Raw genomic sequence first — 16,061 nt, forward strand, 5'->3', positions numbered from 1 at the left:
TCCGCGGAATTCTTCCAAGTGAATTGCCTGCATTGGATGTCAAAATGTATTCAATAGTTTTTTGTATACATATATAATGATTTCTTCAGAGTTTGTGATTTTTTAATCAGAAATAATTTTAACTTACCTTTTGAAATGAGTAGTAAAGAAACTAAAATATTTCTGGAGCTTGTCTGAAAAAGTATATTTTAAAATATTCTATATTCTATGTTTGCATAATGTTCATAATTTATTTTATTTTCTCTTAGATATACTCCGTATTCTACACTATTTTATAATATATAGGTTCATTAATGTGTCCTTTCCAATTGCATTCCATATAGAAACTGTTTGATTCCTTTTTTTTTTAGGTCTTAATATTATTTTTCTTTGGGATAAAATGAAAATGTTGTCTAATTTGAAAAGTTTTGTAAAGATTATGCTATGTAAACGTCTTTCTGAGGTGAAGATTTAATACGCTGATGTCAAACTAAATTTAATTATATGAATTACGTGTATTGTTATAATTTGGTAATCAACTTTTTAATAACTGTTTATCATTTCTTGCATCTGAAGAATGAAAAATATGGAATATTCTCAAATTTTCATATTATCCTTGTGCAAGTGCCATGTTAATCTCTGCATTGTAATTTCGGTATACATGCTGCTGAAGCATGTACTATCCTCTAAATTTAAGCAGTTAATGATGCAATCTTTATACAAGCTTATATCTATGGGTGCCTAGTAGTAACAAGGAAAGCTTATTGTTCTTAACAATGCTATCGATCATATTTCCCTAAAATTCTGTGAATAGTGGAAAAAATTATATTGATCAATCGATTGCTCACATTTGCATTTTTTTGTCAAAGACTATCAAGTGTTTTAATTTGGAATTTGATCGTACACTCAATTATTTATAGATAGGTCCAAAGGTGATGGCTTTTTCAAGTACTTATTTATCCAACTTTGTTAGCTATGTGGACCTAATGGATTCAAAGCAAGCATTGCTTAAGAGCTACTTCTAAACTTCTTCAGCTGACATTTTCCCAAATGAGGAGTTACTGGCACAAATGTGTACAAGAGCCTTTACCCTTCTTCCATGTGGGAACAGACCAATCAGAATATCTTACCCTGACAGCATAGATTGTATTACTGGAACAAAACTAATCTTGGTTACAAGGGATCATAGAGAGTTGAACAGTTCTAACAGAACTGTTCAGACTAGAAGGTATTTTATCAAAATATAATTGTTTGTTATACCTTCCATTTCAAAAATAGCTGAAGCCAAGAAGGTGAAAAATTGTTGGTATGCATGATTACTTAATGTCCTGGCCTGTCTATCATCCAACCAGGCAGGAACTTACACTACTGCCTTTTTAATCACCAAATATTTTCATAGTTGCAGGAGAAGTCCATCTGTTTCTCCTCCTTATTAGGCATTAAATTGATAATGTTTTAATCACAGTATTTCCTATTGCCCCTATGCTGTAAATCTACATATGGTAAAGCTTTAGGTCTAACTCTATCAAACACTGAGGTAGAGATAATGGAATAATACTTTAAAACAGATTTGCCATTGATACAGTAACTACAACAGAACAATGCAAAACGTGTGCCTTTTAATTATAGTATATATAGTTATATATTTTATATTTATATGTGCTGATTTTATATTTCACACAGTGAAATTTACTAGAATTAGTTGAAAATTTGACAAATTAATTGATATTTATTTATTACAATAAATAGAATTGGAATAAAAATAATTAGGTTTAAAATATGGATTAGAATATAAAATATCTATGCAATATCTTTAGTATAAACTTGTGATGCATTCTGTTCTTGGTCTTCTGAATCCACATGGCAAAAAAACAATGTTTTTCTCTAATCTATAATGGATTTTACTCTGCTGCTCTGTTTATTGCTTTCACTCGCTTGTCCCAAAATGTTTTTCTCCATATTTCTGAAGGATTCCTACTGATTATACCCAAATTTTGCTAAGATGTCTAAAAAACATTATTCTTCTGCAGTACCCATGTGTCCTAGGATCCCAGGTCCCAGTTACCTGCATCATCAGATAACAGGGGAAAGACTTCTCACCAAGACCCATGCAACATGTCAACACAAACTAATTGAAGACCCATAACAATTTCTCATTTCCTATATTTCAGAGCCCCAATTCCTTGAGATGCAGGAATTAGCAGTAAGCAATTGTGAAATGCAAGGCAACTTAAAATGAAGGATGAGATAACAAAATTTTAGAGAAAGTACTTTAATTCAAACATTCAACTTCGAGTTCACAAAGTATCATAAGATTATATTTAACACCCCTCCCCTTTGATTAATGAAAGATTTTATTTCAACATAAGTGGGCCAAAAAAAATTCCTTGAAGGATAGCTCCATAATTGGTCTACCAAAGCCCAGAAAACTTGACTTAGAGGTCAATGTAATTCAGAAAAACATTTGAAGCACTAAGGAGTGCTTCAAAACATTGGGACTTCAGTACAACATGGTTCTGTGGTATAAACATGTCACTCTCAAACCAATGATAATCTACATTGAATCTCCTGAAAGTGTATTCCTTTTCAAATAAACTTTTTAAAATCACATTCGCCAAAATAACATTTGACAAGTTGATGATGCTTAGTGATATTACAACTTTTTCAAGTGTAGGGAGCAAGTTACAATAGAGTTGAATTATTTACACAGCACTAATGCGAAACAGGTTCAACCATTCATTAAAGTGTAGAAATAGTACCACCCACAATTTGTGTTTTTCAGTAAGAGCCTTCCAGAAATGTGTTAAATAGATCAGCCTCCTAAATTTCAAACCCAAACGTTAGCTAATAAATTTCATCATTTAATAAGGTACATTTTAAAAAGTCACAAATAGTTGCCTTATCATATATTATTTTATGTTTTCCCTCTGTCTAATGTACTAAGAATATAACTTTAAGTCTTGAATATGGGTACTCATCAGAGATATGACAAACATAATATCTGTCCTCTATTTCTATCATATTCCTCTGTAGGAATAAATTTTAATTTTCTTCATTTTCCAAAACTTATAGGTAGTAGAAAATATTATTCCATGTAAAATAAAAGAATCACACAATTGTACAAAGCCATTTATAAAAATTTGTAGTTAGGAATACATTCTAAGCCATTTTTAACTTTCTTTTTGACGAAAGATTAATCTTCCAAATGGATGAGAATAAAATCATGTTTAGGTGCTTCACGTCTCCAGTCTTGCAAATTGTTGCAGATGAATCAATTATGGAAATATAAGCTGACATCATTTTAAGAATATGCAGGATTGAAAGTCCATGGAATGTATATAAACCTTTCAAAGTATTAATAGACAGTTTAACAGAATGACTATCAGGAAGTTGAAACCAGATAGGAATTATAGTAAAGACATAGAATGAATAAAAACGAACAAGGGGCAGAGGAATTATAGTAAAGTTATAGAATGAATGAAAAATGAACAAGCGGCCAGTACAGCAAGAATACTCAGTGTATGCTGGAGGAATATCAATACCAAATTTCAAACTCTACTATAAAGCCATAGTAATCAAAACAGCTTGGTATTGGCATAAGAACAGACCTCAGGACCAAAGGAATAGAATTGAAAACCCAGAAATGAACCTACAGACCTATAGCCATCTAATCTTCGATAAGGAAGCTAAAACAATAGAATGGAAGAAAGACAGCCTCTTCAGTAAATGGTGCTGGCAAAATTGGTTAACTACATGTAGAAAACTAAAGCTAGATCCTTATATATCACCCTGCACCAGAATCAACTCCAAATGGATCAAAGACCTTGAACTCAAAGCAGACACTCTGAAAACATTACAGGATGGAATAGGAGAAACCCTAGGTCTCCTTGGCTCAGGTCGAAATTTTCTGAATAGAGACCCGGAAGCACAACAAATCAAAGAAAGGTTGGACAAATGGGATTGCATAAGATTGCAGAGCTTCTGCAGGGCAAATGACATAGCTGGCAAGATCAATAGAAAGCCCACCGATTGGGAGAAGATCTTTACTAGCCATACAACGGACAAGGGTCTCATATCTAAAATATACTTGGAACTCAAAAAATTAAACCACCCAACAACAAATCCTCAAAGAAACAACTGCCCAATAAATAAGTGGGCGAAAGACTTAAAGAGAAGCTTCTCTGAAGAAGAAAGAAGGATGGCCAATAGACACATGAAGAAATGTTCAACATCCCTAGCCATAAAAGAAATGCAAATCAAAACAACATTGAGATATCACCTCACTCCAGTTAGAACAGCAAAAATCAAGAACTCTGATAACAACAGATGCTGGAGGGGATGTGGACAGAAAGGAACCTTACATCATTGTTGGTGGGAATGTAAACTTGTTCAACCACTTTGGAAAGCAGTATGGAGGTTCCACAAAAGACTTCACATAGATCTCCCCTATGATCCAGCAATCCCACTTTTGGGCATTTACCCAAATGTTTACAAACAAGACCACACTAAAGCTACCAGCACAACTATGTTTATTGCAGCATTATTTACCATAGCTAAGATATGGAACCAACCCAGATGCCCCTCAGTAGATGAATGGATCAAGAAAATGTGGTATATATACACAATGGAATTCTATGCCTCCATCAGAAAGAATGACATTTCCCCATTTGTTAGGAAATGGAAAGGTTTGGAAAAAATTATATTAAGTGAAGTAAGCCAGGCCCAAAGAAGCATAGGTCCCATGGTTTCCCTTATTTGCAATATCTAGTATAGGTATGAGTCAAGCGGAAAAAGTCAGATAATGTGATGTTAGGAAAATGAACCCTTAAATATGTATTTTAATGTTTTCGTTTCTTTCATGCATGTGTTTCTAATGCATTTATAAGATTATTTCTTTGTTGCTTTGTATGTCCCTCCCCCACAGTGTAACCCCCGCTTTCACTATATTTGATGTCAGTATAACATGTGGAGGAGATGGGGACAAACAAGTCGTTTAAGGATTCAGGTGGACCTGTTGCAACAATGAGATGTACAAAATGTCATGTCAAAACCAGCTTTCCAATTTCGGTGTGGGGGGGGAAGGGGGTATAATTGGGTGGGGGGAGGGGGGTAAAATTGGGTGGGGGGAGGGGGGAGGCGGGGAAGGAAAGTGAAGGGTAAACAAAGGAGGAGGCTGCAATGCTTGGTAAGAAATGTATACATTATCCTGCCCATGTAATTGTAGCCCTCTGTACAGTATGTTCTCAAATAAAATAAAATACAATTAAAAAAAATAAAAAAAAGAATACTCAGTGTACACATATGATAAAGGAAGTGGTAAATTGAAAATAAATCTTGGAGAAAGGGTTGGTTGAGAATGATGGAAGGAGTGACTCTGATCTAGGAGCATTGGACAATTAGATGTATATATTTAATTGTAACACAGTTGTACAACCTTTTAAAATTCAGTTAAAAAACACAAAAAGAAACAAAAAACACTCAAAAATCACAACCAAACAGCAATCTCCAGAGAGTATGAATATGACCTCTCAAAATTTTAATCAGTTAATGAAGGGCAGTCAGGAAAATCAAACAAAACTGTTCAAAGAGGGAATTTTGAATAGGGGAGAATTTTGAAGAGAATTAAATAGATTATCTAAGGTTATAAATCACCTACATCTGCTGCAAATAGTATCTTTCTTCTACCAGTTTTCTGTCTGAACTGGATAACCCAGTCCGGAGACACACTTGGTAGCTTGTGAGGATAGAATGGGAGAAATAAGATCAAGCACCAATTACTCCACTGGAGAGAAAACAATACTTTTTATTTTCTCTAATCTCTCTTCACTACTCTTCCTTCATACTTTTAAGTCAGTTGATTTTGAATTATATTTTTCCTTCTTTCTTCTGGCAAAATAATTCCTTAAATATTATTTGCCATTTTCTTCTTTCATGCTGTTTAATTGGCCAAGTGAGTCCATTAAACTTCCCTCTTGCATTTGGTTGCCATGAAACAACATCTATGTTAATGAGGAGAAATCTAATGTAAAACTTTGTCTCCAGAAAGCTGTCCAAGATGCTGTGATCACAAATATTTGGTTATATTTTTTTTTTACCTTGACAGACTTCTTGTGTCTAAAGTGCCCACAAAAATAAGTACTTCATCACTTGTTGGTTCAATCAGAGTTGTCTAAACTCAAAGTTATATTTTGTAACAAGTTGCTTATAAGAAACAAAAAAATATTGCACTTTTATCCACTCTAAGATTCTCCTTAGATACCATATCAGCAACAGAGAAGTTATTCTATGCAAAATTATTTCAATCCATTATTTTTCTCTTGGTCTTGCATTACTTCATCGAGATGTAGGGAGGATAATAGAGTTAAATCACCCATACCTTGGAAGACAGTGTCTGTTACAAAAGGACAATGCTTCTATGTCCTACTTCTACGTCCTCCTCTTAGCTCTTGCCGGAGTTCCAATTAATCACAGCTTCTTGGCTTCATGTCTAGTGAACCTGAAGGTCTATACTGGCTCCACCACTATTACATCTTCATTATTTCTCTTTTAAAACTCTTTAATTGCCTCATTGGATGTGGAATTTATTTTCATGTCTTCAAGCAGTTCTGCATTGTAATGAGCCAAATGGGCTCTGTAAACTCACTTTAGGGAGTAAAAATACTAACACAATTTATATCAAAAAGTTTTGGCCTCCCTTCCCTGCTAAAGACAATATGCTTAGCTAAGTCTTCTAAGAAAACTTTTTTTTTTATTAAACATTTCCATTTGCTCAATTCTTTTCTGAACTTTTTGGCATATGTAAGAACAGAAGTCTTCACTATCTCATATGAATAAGGATATTATATTTTGTGAGCCAGTTAGAAATGTGAAATCATTTGTTTGAAGTATCCAATGAGATTTTTTTCTGAGTTTCACTGCTTCACATCCAGACATTGTGGAAAGTGTTAAAAACAAAAATGTGTTATCCCAACACCTTCTCTCATTGAGACGGGCACTTTCTCCCTAAATATTTTGACTCAAATTATCTTTTTCAGACAATTACTCTTTGGTAATTAAGGTATATTCACAAATATTGATGCCTTATTTTTTTAAAGAACTTTGAATGTAAATTCTAATACAACTTTGTTTCAAACAGTGAAAATATAGTTCCTGGATAAGGACAATTACAAGGGAACCTACAGGATTTACAGCAACGTTTCTGAGGTTTGTTTGTTTATGTGAAAAAGAGCCATCTTCATCCACCTTGCTCCCTCTCTATTAAATCTCCTTGGATTTCTTTGCATGAAAGCCTATTCTTCCTGGCAATTTTAAATATTCTTCTTATGCTAAGTTTTTAAAATTTTGAACAATTAATATTTACCTCTCATAAATTTAAAACTCTTGAAAATCCTTTATCAAAACTGCGAATTCACCGATCTTAATTCCACCTTTACCATCAAAAAGGTAACATGCTGTTTTCATGATATAGTATCCATGCAGCTATTATTTTCCTGTGGCTTTGTTATGCGTTTATATAACCATATTAGCTCATCCTAAGTAAAATGAATTCCATGATATGGAACCAGATTTTTTCATTTGTGGTTTTTGTTTTTGATGAACTATGTGATTTCTGTTTTCTTTGGGTTGTCCCGCTATGGTTATCCCTGCTGTATATCATTTTGTATTGTATATACATTTACCTTAATTAGCGAAGGGAAGGGGAAAAGCATAATGGTGAGACAAAGGACAAAAGGAAAACCAATGCAGTAGCAATACTCACAAGACAATATGTTGGAAATGTACATTGCAACTTGTAAGGGGTGAAGGGATGAAGGAAAACTGTGAGAAAAATGAGAGAGGGTTAACAAGTTTGAAATGTTATGATTTATAACTTACAATTACTGTAACCCCACTGTACATCACTTTGATAATAAAATTGAAAAAAATAAGCTGCGTAAAACATAATTTCACTGTATTGGCACAGTAAATAATATTCTTTATATAGTAATATTTTAAAATCAATAATATTTGCCATCTAATTTGAATTAATTACCCCTTCTTTATCAGAGGCTCAGCAACTTGAATGTTATCCAACTAGACAATATTTTCACAATATATTTGCCAAATTTTTCAAAAAAGAATAAATTTTGTACTTTCTCATTCTAAAACAGAAAACAGTTTAATGCTATGGAAACCCATAACTTTTAAAAGTAAGTAAGTTGTTAGAGGACAGAATACATGTGTTCTTCAAAATTCTTATGAATAATAACTACTCAGTTTTCAATTCTCAACATTCCTGAGAGATTCAAAACAGTACCTGTTTGCATGTTATGTAATTCTGCAATAGATGCAGTTTCCAATGGGGTGTTACATCTTGAGAAATCAACAGAAAAATAGCCACATTTTGGTAGAGGATAAAACTATGAAGCATGTGCAATAATTAATTCTTCAAGAGTAACCAATTGTTTATCAGAGTAAGCTATTATTTCTATGACCACCTATCTCAAGATTGATGCCATAAAGTCATCCTATCCCAACAGTTTCCAACTGGTAAGGGGCACCTAAAATTCCTTAATTCACATCATGAATACCTTATCTCTATTTTGAAAAAATACTACACCTCTGCTAATGTGAGGCCCTCCTTGTTCTGAAAAGAACTCCACAACAAACTGAGCTGGATCATTTTTCCTCCACTTGTATTCTTCAGATCAGAACACATGCAAATATTATTTACATTTATACTTTTTTTAACTATCATAGTTATTCAGGATGCAAAGATAGGAATATTATGGTTCAAAGCCCACCCATGCAGGAAGGTTTCTTAGAATCTTATCTCCAAAAATCTTCTCCACAAAAGCCAGACTCAAGTGGCACTGAGGTTGAAGTGGTAGGGCACGAGCCTTGAGCATAAACAGGCTCAGAGACATTGTCCAGGCCAAGAGTTTAAGCTCCAGGACAAACCAATAAAACAAAAACAAAACTGAAAACAAACCCCATACCTAGCATTTTCTCCATGTATACAGAGGCACATAAATAAGGAAATGGCTTCCTGTATTACATATATGTAGAAGAAAGTAGATGTCACACAATTACTCTCTTCATACGCTATTAAACCAAACCCTTAAAACATTGGTTTTTCTAAATGTATAAATTAATGTCATCCATTTGTTGGCAACTCTGTCTAGATTATTCACATTAACATGGTATACATGAAACTGTGTGAATTATCTATTAACTATGTTCTAATTATAACTCTCTTGAAAGAATATATAGGCAAATAGAATGCCAGAGTCATTTGTGAATTTTCACTTAATCCCTTTACTTAAAAAGAATTTTGTAGTATCTTATAGAATATGAAATTACAAACAAAACCAAAAAATATATTTTAAATGTAAATTCAAATTTAACAAAGTCTACAAAGTCTTACATTAGACGAACTTTGCTATTTCTCCAGACTTAAGCTTTTGTAATCCAACATTTATTTGGAATCCAGCAGAATCAGGCTTACTTACTTTCCCAAATTTTTTGGTGGGAATCATGAACTATTTTTCATCTAGGAATGTTCTGTAATGATGAGAGCATTTAAAACATAAGTGAGGATGTATATGAGTTGCATTCAATAGGAAACTTGACTTCTCAAAACAATGACAAAAAATCAGCCCAAACTTCTAACTGTGTATTCCTTTCTTGTTGTTTGATTAGTTTTATTGAGACAAAATTATTCTACTTGGTCCAGGGAAGGTATCGTTATATGATTCCACTCTCTAACCTCCTGTCTGAGTGCTAGAATTCCAGGCTTGTAGCACATTGCCCTGCCATAGTTTTTTTTATTTAATCTAGAAGCAGACTAGCAATTCTGAACTTCTCCTATGATCTTATCCACTAGACTGACTGCTCAGACTGTTTATGTACTATTTTGAAAGATGTTTTAACATTTGACATTGGATATGAACATTTTCAGATGCACCTGCAGGGTTCCCTGATTAATTCCACCATGGATAATAAACCGTTAATAATGATTGCTTGACTCTCTTACTATCTCTGGTCACCACCTATGTAATATTCTCAACTTCTGGGGGAAAGTTCACTTGAAGGGTTTCTAATATTAAAAATTATCACTTGATTCTAGTCTTACTCAGGACTTATTTTCTAAGTTTTTTACATATTCTGAGAGTTGTTTCATTTGTGTATTTTTGTGTGCACCTATAAGTGCCTTTGTGTGTATGTGTATGTCTGTATGTATGTATGCAAAAACCTAAAGCTGTTATTCAGCAATCTTGCTCGTGACTGGTATTCCAGGTTTTGGCTGGTTAACTATAGGTAGTGTCTCAAAGCCTATAATGTCTAAGCTCGATGCAAATTGAACTTCCCAGACTTCTTTACATTCTTAGGTTTTATTTTTCCAGGAGTATCAACTTTTAAACTTCAAACACTTTTGTGAGTGTAAAGTCTAACCTGTAGCTAAGATTTTTAACTCAAGAATTCATATGAAGATAGATGAACATATACCTTACATATCCTGAGTGTAAACTGTTAGAAATGTGATCATAAACCAAGTTGTTTTGAGATCTGAGGATTGGGCTTTGAAGCCATCACGGGTAGGAAAGTCCTGGAGTCTCTTTTCTCCAATAATTACCAGAAACCTGGAATTGGCACTGTGGCTCAAGTGGAAGAGCACTAGCCTTGGGTTGCGTTTCAGAGGGACAGCGCCCTTTCCCATATTTCAAGTGCCACAAACAACAACAACAACAAAAAGGAATATAAGAAAAGAAAAGAAAAAGAAATGTGATCTTAACCACCAGGTTCATTGCTAGTGTAATTCCTGTTCTCTCAAGATGGACTCTTTTTTTCCAATCAAGTCTATTCTATATCTGACTTGCATTGGAAACAGAATCATTCTTCCATTCTCCTTTTTGCACATTTAGGTGATTAGCAAGTGTGATTTAGAAAGTGAGTGGCCTCATGCTTCATGTTCCACTTAGCAGTAATGCTTTCTCTATATCACTCCCACAAATCTACATACTGGACTTGGCTTTATTGTTTCAATGTTTTCTTATTTGTAGAGTCTTCTATATTGTATTGAACACTTAAACATAAACACAGAACTTCTTTTGGTCCTGAGTTTTCCATAGCAATAAGGATTCCAAAAAATCAGGATCCAGTGATTATGATCAGCAAAAGCAGCCTCTTCTTGGATTACCACTATTTTAAGGAGAGTCCCAAAGAAATACCCAGGGTTTGTTTTGTTTGCTAGTTTGTTTAGTTTGTGCTGGTTCTGGGGCTTGAACTTAGAGAGTTGCCCATGTCCCTGAACAGTTGTTTTTCTTTCCTAGCTGGCCCACTTGAGCCACTGCTTGAGCCAAAACTCCACTTCTGGTTTTTTGGTGTTTAATTATAGATAAGATTTTGACAGACTCTCTTGCCCGGGTTGCCTTTGAACTAAGACAGTAAAAAGCTCAGTGACATCAACTGTATGGACTTCTCTTTTGAAACAAGAAATATTAGATGAAGTTTATTATAAAGCTACCACTTGACAATTTTTAACGAGAGAATATGTTTAGCAAAGAATCCATAACAAATAACTCAGCAAAAGTACGTGCACTACTAAGTCATTTGGGAAGATTACTATTGACTTCATCATTCCTTTGGGGGAAATTTAAAGCCATATTTGCAATTTTTGTTGGTTGTGAGGATTGAACATTGATCCTGGCCACTGTCTCTCAGCTCTTCAGCACAATTGAGCACTCTACAACTTTAGCTCCAGCACCAATTCCGGGTTTCTGGGGTTAATTGAAGATAATTGTTTCATGGACTTTCCTGAACAGGCTGGCTTTGAACCACAATCCTCTGGTCTCAATCTCCTGAGTAGCTAGGATTACAGGCATGAGCCACCAGCACCCGGCTCATATTTGCATTTATGTGCACTTAATGTCACTATGTAGACAAAGAATAGAAATTTGAACCAAATGATGTGACATTGAAGCTTTTCAGAATTGAGGTAGCAATAAATATGTCCTCCTTTCCCATTTTGTTACATTAATGACTCATGAGCTATGGGACTCTTACATTAGCATCCTTTCATCTTTGTCGGTGTATTTGGTATCAGAAAATGTTCATAGAGAAATATAGAAAGACAGATTTTTAGAAAGCAAAGGAGATCAGGTATGAAAGAACAGCATAGAAGGAGATACATTTATCACATAGAGATTAAGAACAAGCCTAGGAGATTTTGAATGCTAAAGGCAATGAAGAATAAGCCTAGTTGATAACTAGTTCTTCAATTACCAAAAATGGATCCCTAGAAAGGTTTCTGCTATACCTTAGTTACTATCATGTTTTCTTCCATCTGGAATTATTCCTTCTCTTCTGTCACAACTGTTAATTAGCCTCTGCCCTTTTGGTGTGATGACTTGCCAAAAGACTTTCCAAATCTCACTTAGACAACCCTTCTCATTGTGATTAGCAGTGACCACATACAAAAGCTTGCAATGTTTGAATTTCCAGAATCTTCACCTGACTTCTAAGCACATTCCTGGAATTAATTACTGTGACCTAATGAACATAACATTTTTTTTCAACAAAGTATCCTAACACAGGTAAAGTACATGAATTAGGAGCTATTGTCAGGTATCAGTATGGAAGGAGCAATTATATATTCCAAGTATGGGTTCTTTATTTTGCATTTACTAACTAAATGTTCATTGTTGTTGTTGCTGCTGCTGTTGTTTTGGCAGTCCGGGGGCTGAAACTCAGTGCTTGGGAATTATTCCTCAGCTTTTTTTTTTCCCTCAAGGCTAACCCTCCACCATTTGAGGCACAAGACCACTTCCAGTATTTCCTTTTCCATTTATGTGGTACTGAAGAATTGAACCCAGGGTTTCATGCATGCTAGGCAATCACCGTATCATGCAGCCACATTCCCAGAACCCTAAATGACTTTCTTAGGATGGCATTACATTTTCATTCTGTAACTATGTATCATAATTTTAACCAGAAATTTTTGGTAGAAAAGAGCATTGAACACAGTACTGAGTCCAGTAAGACTAGATGGACAATGGATAACTGTCACCTTGTAGCCAGCTCACAGAGGGACTTACCTCATGGAGTTGGTACAATAGACTGTGCGAGACAGCTCCTGACCCACAGCCTACCTCCAGAATGAGAGGGCCACCTTGGTTCAAACCACATGGGGATGCTGGGACAACTCCTCCAGCACCCATTGAATCAGGTCCTGAGAAAGAAAGGGAAAGAAAGAAGGTCAGAATTACACTTAAGCCAGGTGCCAGTGGCTCAGGCCTATAATCCTAAGTACAATGGAGGCTGAGAGATGAAGATCGTGCTTTATAGCCAGCCCAGGAAGGAACACCTGTTAGACTCTTATCTCCAAAGAACCACCAGAATACTGGAAGTGGTGCTGTGACTCAAGTGGTAGAGTGCAAACTTTGAGCTAAGGAGCTCGGGGAGCTGCCCCAGGCCCAAAGTTCAAGCCACATGACTTGAAATAAGTGGATTTCCCACCACAAGAAGTGGACTGAATAGCACCCATTGTCCTAGGTAGCATGGCAGAGATGTCAGGCTGAGCTTCCTGTCAGCTGGGGTCATTAGTAGGTCACCTGGCTTCTCTGTGCCTCAGTTTCACCATGTTCAAAACTGAACAAAGTGAAGGATCCCGTTACTCATGGGGATAGGGTAATAAAGAAAGAGAGCCATGTTTTGGTTCACAATCCCATTCATGTTGCACCATTAATAACACACACCATCTGGGATCTTTCCGGGTATCTTCCTATCTCATGCTCACAGAATTGCCAAGAACAGTATCAGATGTCCCCTCCCTGTGTGCCTGTCCCTGCTCCAGAGATCCCTCTGTATTAATCCTTTGTTTCCTCACAACTATCCCATGAGGAGATTGAAGTCCAATGGTCGAGGTCCAACTCATCGCTTCACCTCTGGTCAAGAATGGGCTGCCGTTGACTGAGTTTGGGACAGTCCATCTAAACCAATGACTGAGCATGGCACTACATGTCTACCATCCCAACTACAGAAGAGCAGGCCTGGTGGCTCATGCCTGTCACAGATAGGAAGACCATGATCCAGGCCAGGCTGAGCATATATTAATTCTCCATCTCAGAAATGCCCAAGACAGAAAAGCTTGACTTGCATGGTAGAAGACCTGACTGGCAAGCCTAAGGCCTTGAGGTCTAAGCCTAATATACTAAAAAGAACAAGTGTCCCAGTGCCAGAGGCGCATGCCTATAATCCTAGGTACTCAGTACACTGAGATCTGAAGATCACAGCTCAAGATTTATAATAGGGTTGGCCTCAACCGTAAGACGTCATGATGAGAAGACCCAGAGTCTGATCAATGCTGTTGCACTCCATACTAGCAGAACTCATATCCTTACTAAGTGTTAGTCATGCTCTCTGTCCCCCTGGGAAGCCATCCCCTGTAGACCACATTCCCAGGTCCTCCCAAGCTCCCACTGCCACCAACCAGGCCCAAGGGAGTACACAGCTCCATTGCACACAGATCCTTTGTTCTTGTAATTAAACAGTGCTGTGTCCCCTTCAAGCCTCTCACCCTTCCGGGCCCCCAGACCTCAGCTGTTAAGCCCATACATGCCCCAATGTTAGCAGGGAGAAGTTACCAAAGCATTCAGCCTCCTTGTTACAACCCACTTCTTCACACACACACACACACACACATACACACACACACTCACAATACACACACACACACACACACACACACACACACACACACACACACACACACACACACACACACATCCAGACCGGTGACAGAAGACTCATCCATGCAGCACCTGAAATTTGCCAACTGATCACTCACCTGAGCACAGTCAGGCTGCACAAGGAAAAAGATGATCTCTCTGTCTCTCTGTCTCTCTGTCTATGTCTATCTCTGTTCTCTCTGTTTTCAGGAGAAAGGTTGACCGAGCACAGAACACAAGGGCTAACACAGCAAGGGTGTCCATCTTCTGCATCCAACACCTCCCATCCCCAGAAAAAAAAAATAAAAAGACCCCAGAACATAGGTGGAGCATTGCTGCTCCCCAACTCTAAATCCACTGGGTTTCCACCAAGGAGAGGAAGGGCGCACATGTGTGGCAGTGTGGCTCCCACTGCTCCAGGCCAGGGGATCTGTGGTGCCCACTCCTCACCCAACCCTGCATCTCTCCGTTTCCTGGGACACAGGCCGCTGGGGATGGGGATGGGATCCACGGGTCAACACCCAGCCCCACCCCTGGGGCACATTTGTGGCAGGGCGTGGGCCAGACTGTGGGACACAGGGGAGACGCTGGTCCGGGTTGGAGGGGAGGGGATATAGGGTCGCAGGTTGCAGGGCTGTGTGGCAGCCACTCACATGTGTTGCTGGCAAAAGCTGTTGGCAGCAGCTCCAGGTGGGGCAAGCAGCAATGGCAGAGTCATGACAGAAACTCAGGCCCTGAGCAGAGGACAGGGGAGCCAGGACCAGGTCAGGGCAGCAAGATGGCTTGTGGCACACCATTGCACCATTGTCTGAAGAAACCATGGTTCTGAGCCCACAGCACCAGGTTTGAAAGGCTGCTCCATGGGGAAGTGGGGGGAAGAGTCAGGGCTCAGGCAGGCACATGATGGGCCTGAGGAAGACCTTTCTTCCTAGGCCTTGAGCCTCTTGCTCACCACTCAGCCACCTCTACCTTCCTCAACTGCTGGTAGTGGTGTCAACAAACAGAGGGAATCAAAGTGCAACTGGGCAGGATGGAATGTGGGCGTGGACACCATTCTTGTATCCCATTGGTCAGAAAGAACTATGAAACAATGGGGTGTGGCTGGAATCCTGTGATGCAGGCAGAATGGGTGGAGTTGAAAAGGATGGCAGCCCCTTTTTCCCGGAACTCTGTCCAAGCCAGTTGGGGACAAGTGGGTGACCTGCTTTAGCAGGATGGCTGCACTGATTGTTGTGTATGGCTGTTTGTTCCCAGACATTGAACTCAGGATCTGGGCACAATCTGTGAGTTGCTTTTGATCAAGGCTAGCTCTCTAACCACTGGAGCCACACGACTTGGCACAAGTTGGACAAGAGTCTCAAGGACTTTCCTGCC

General features: G+C 37.5%; 1 long non-coding RNA gene and 1 pseudogene across 2 annotated transcripts; both read right to left on the reverse strand.

The window, feature by feature from the left end:
* Nucleotides 1-559: 559 nt before the first annotated feature.
* Nucleotides 560-655, reverse strand: LOC138806692 (U6 spliceosomal RNA; annotated as a pseudogene).
* An 8,804-nt stretch (nucleotides 656-9,459) lies between these two features.
* On the reverse strand, nucleotides 9,460-15,602 carry LOC138806686 (uncharacterized). Of its 2 annotated transcripts, XR_011365959.1 has the most exons (4): nucleotides 15,341-15,602; nucleotides 14,807-14,887; nucleotides 13,056-13,189; nucleotides 9,460-9,522 (listed from the first exon to the last, which is right to left on the reverse strand). It is a non-coding gene; the product is annotated as an uncharacterized lncRNA (long non-coding RNA). The 2 variants fall into 2 exon arrangements; XR_011365957.1 differs by lacking the exon at nucleotides 15,341-15,602 and having other exon boundaries at nucleotides 14,807-14,966.
* Between the last annotated feature and the right edge of the window lie 459 nt (nucleotides 15,603-16,061).

Source organism: Dipodomys merriami, unplaced genomic scaffold (assembly GCF_024711535.1).
Source record: "Dipodomys merriami isolate MVZ:Mamm:240054 unplaced genomic scaffold, mDipMer1.0.p SCAF_405, whole genome shotgun sequence".
NCBI classification, from domain to species: Eukaryota; Metazoa; Chordata; class Mammalia; order Rodentia; family Heteromyidae; genus Dipodomys; species Dipodomys merriami.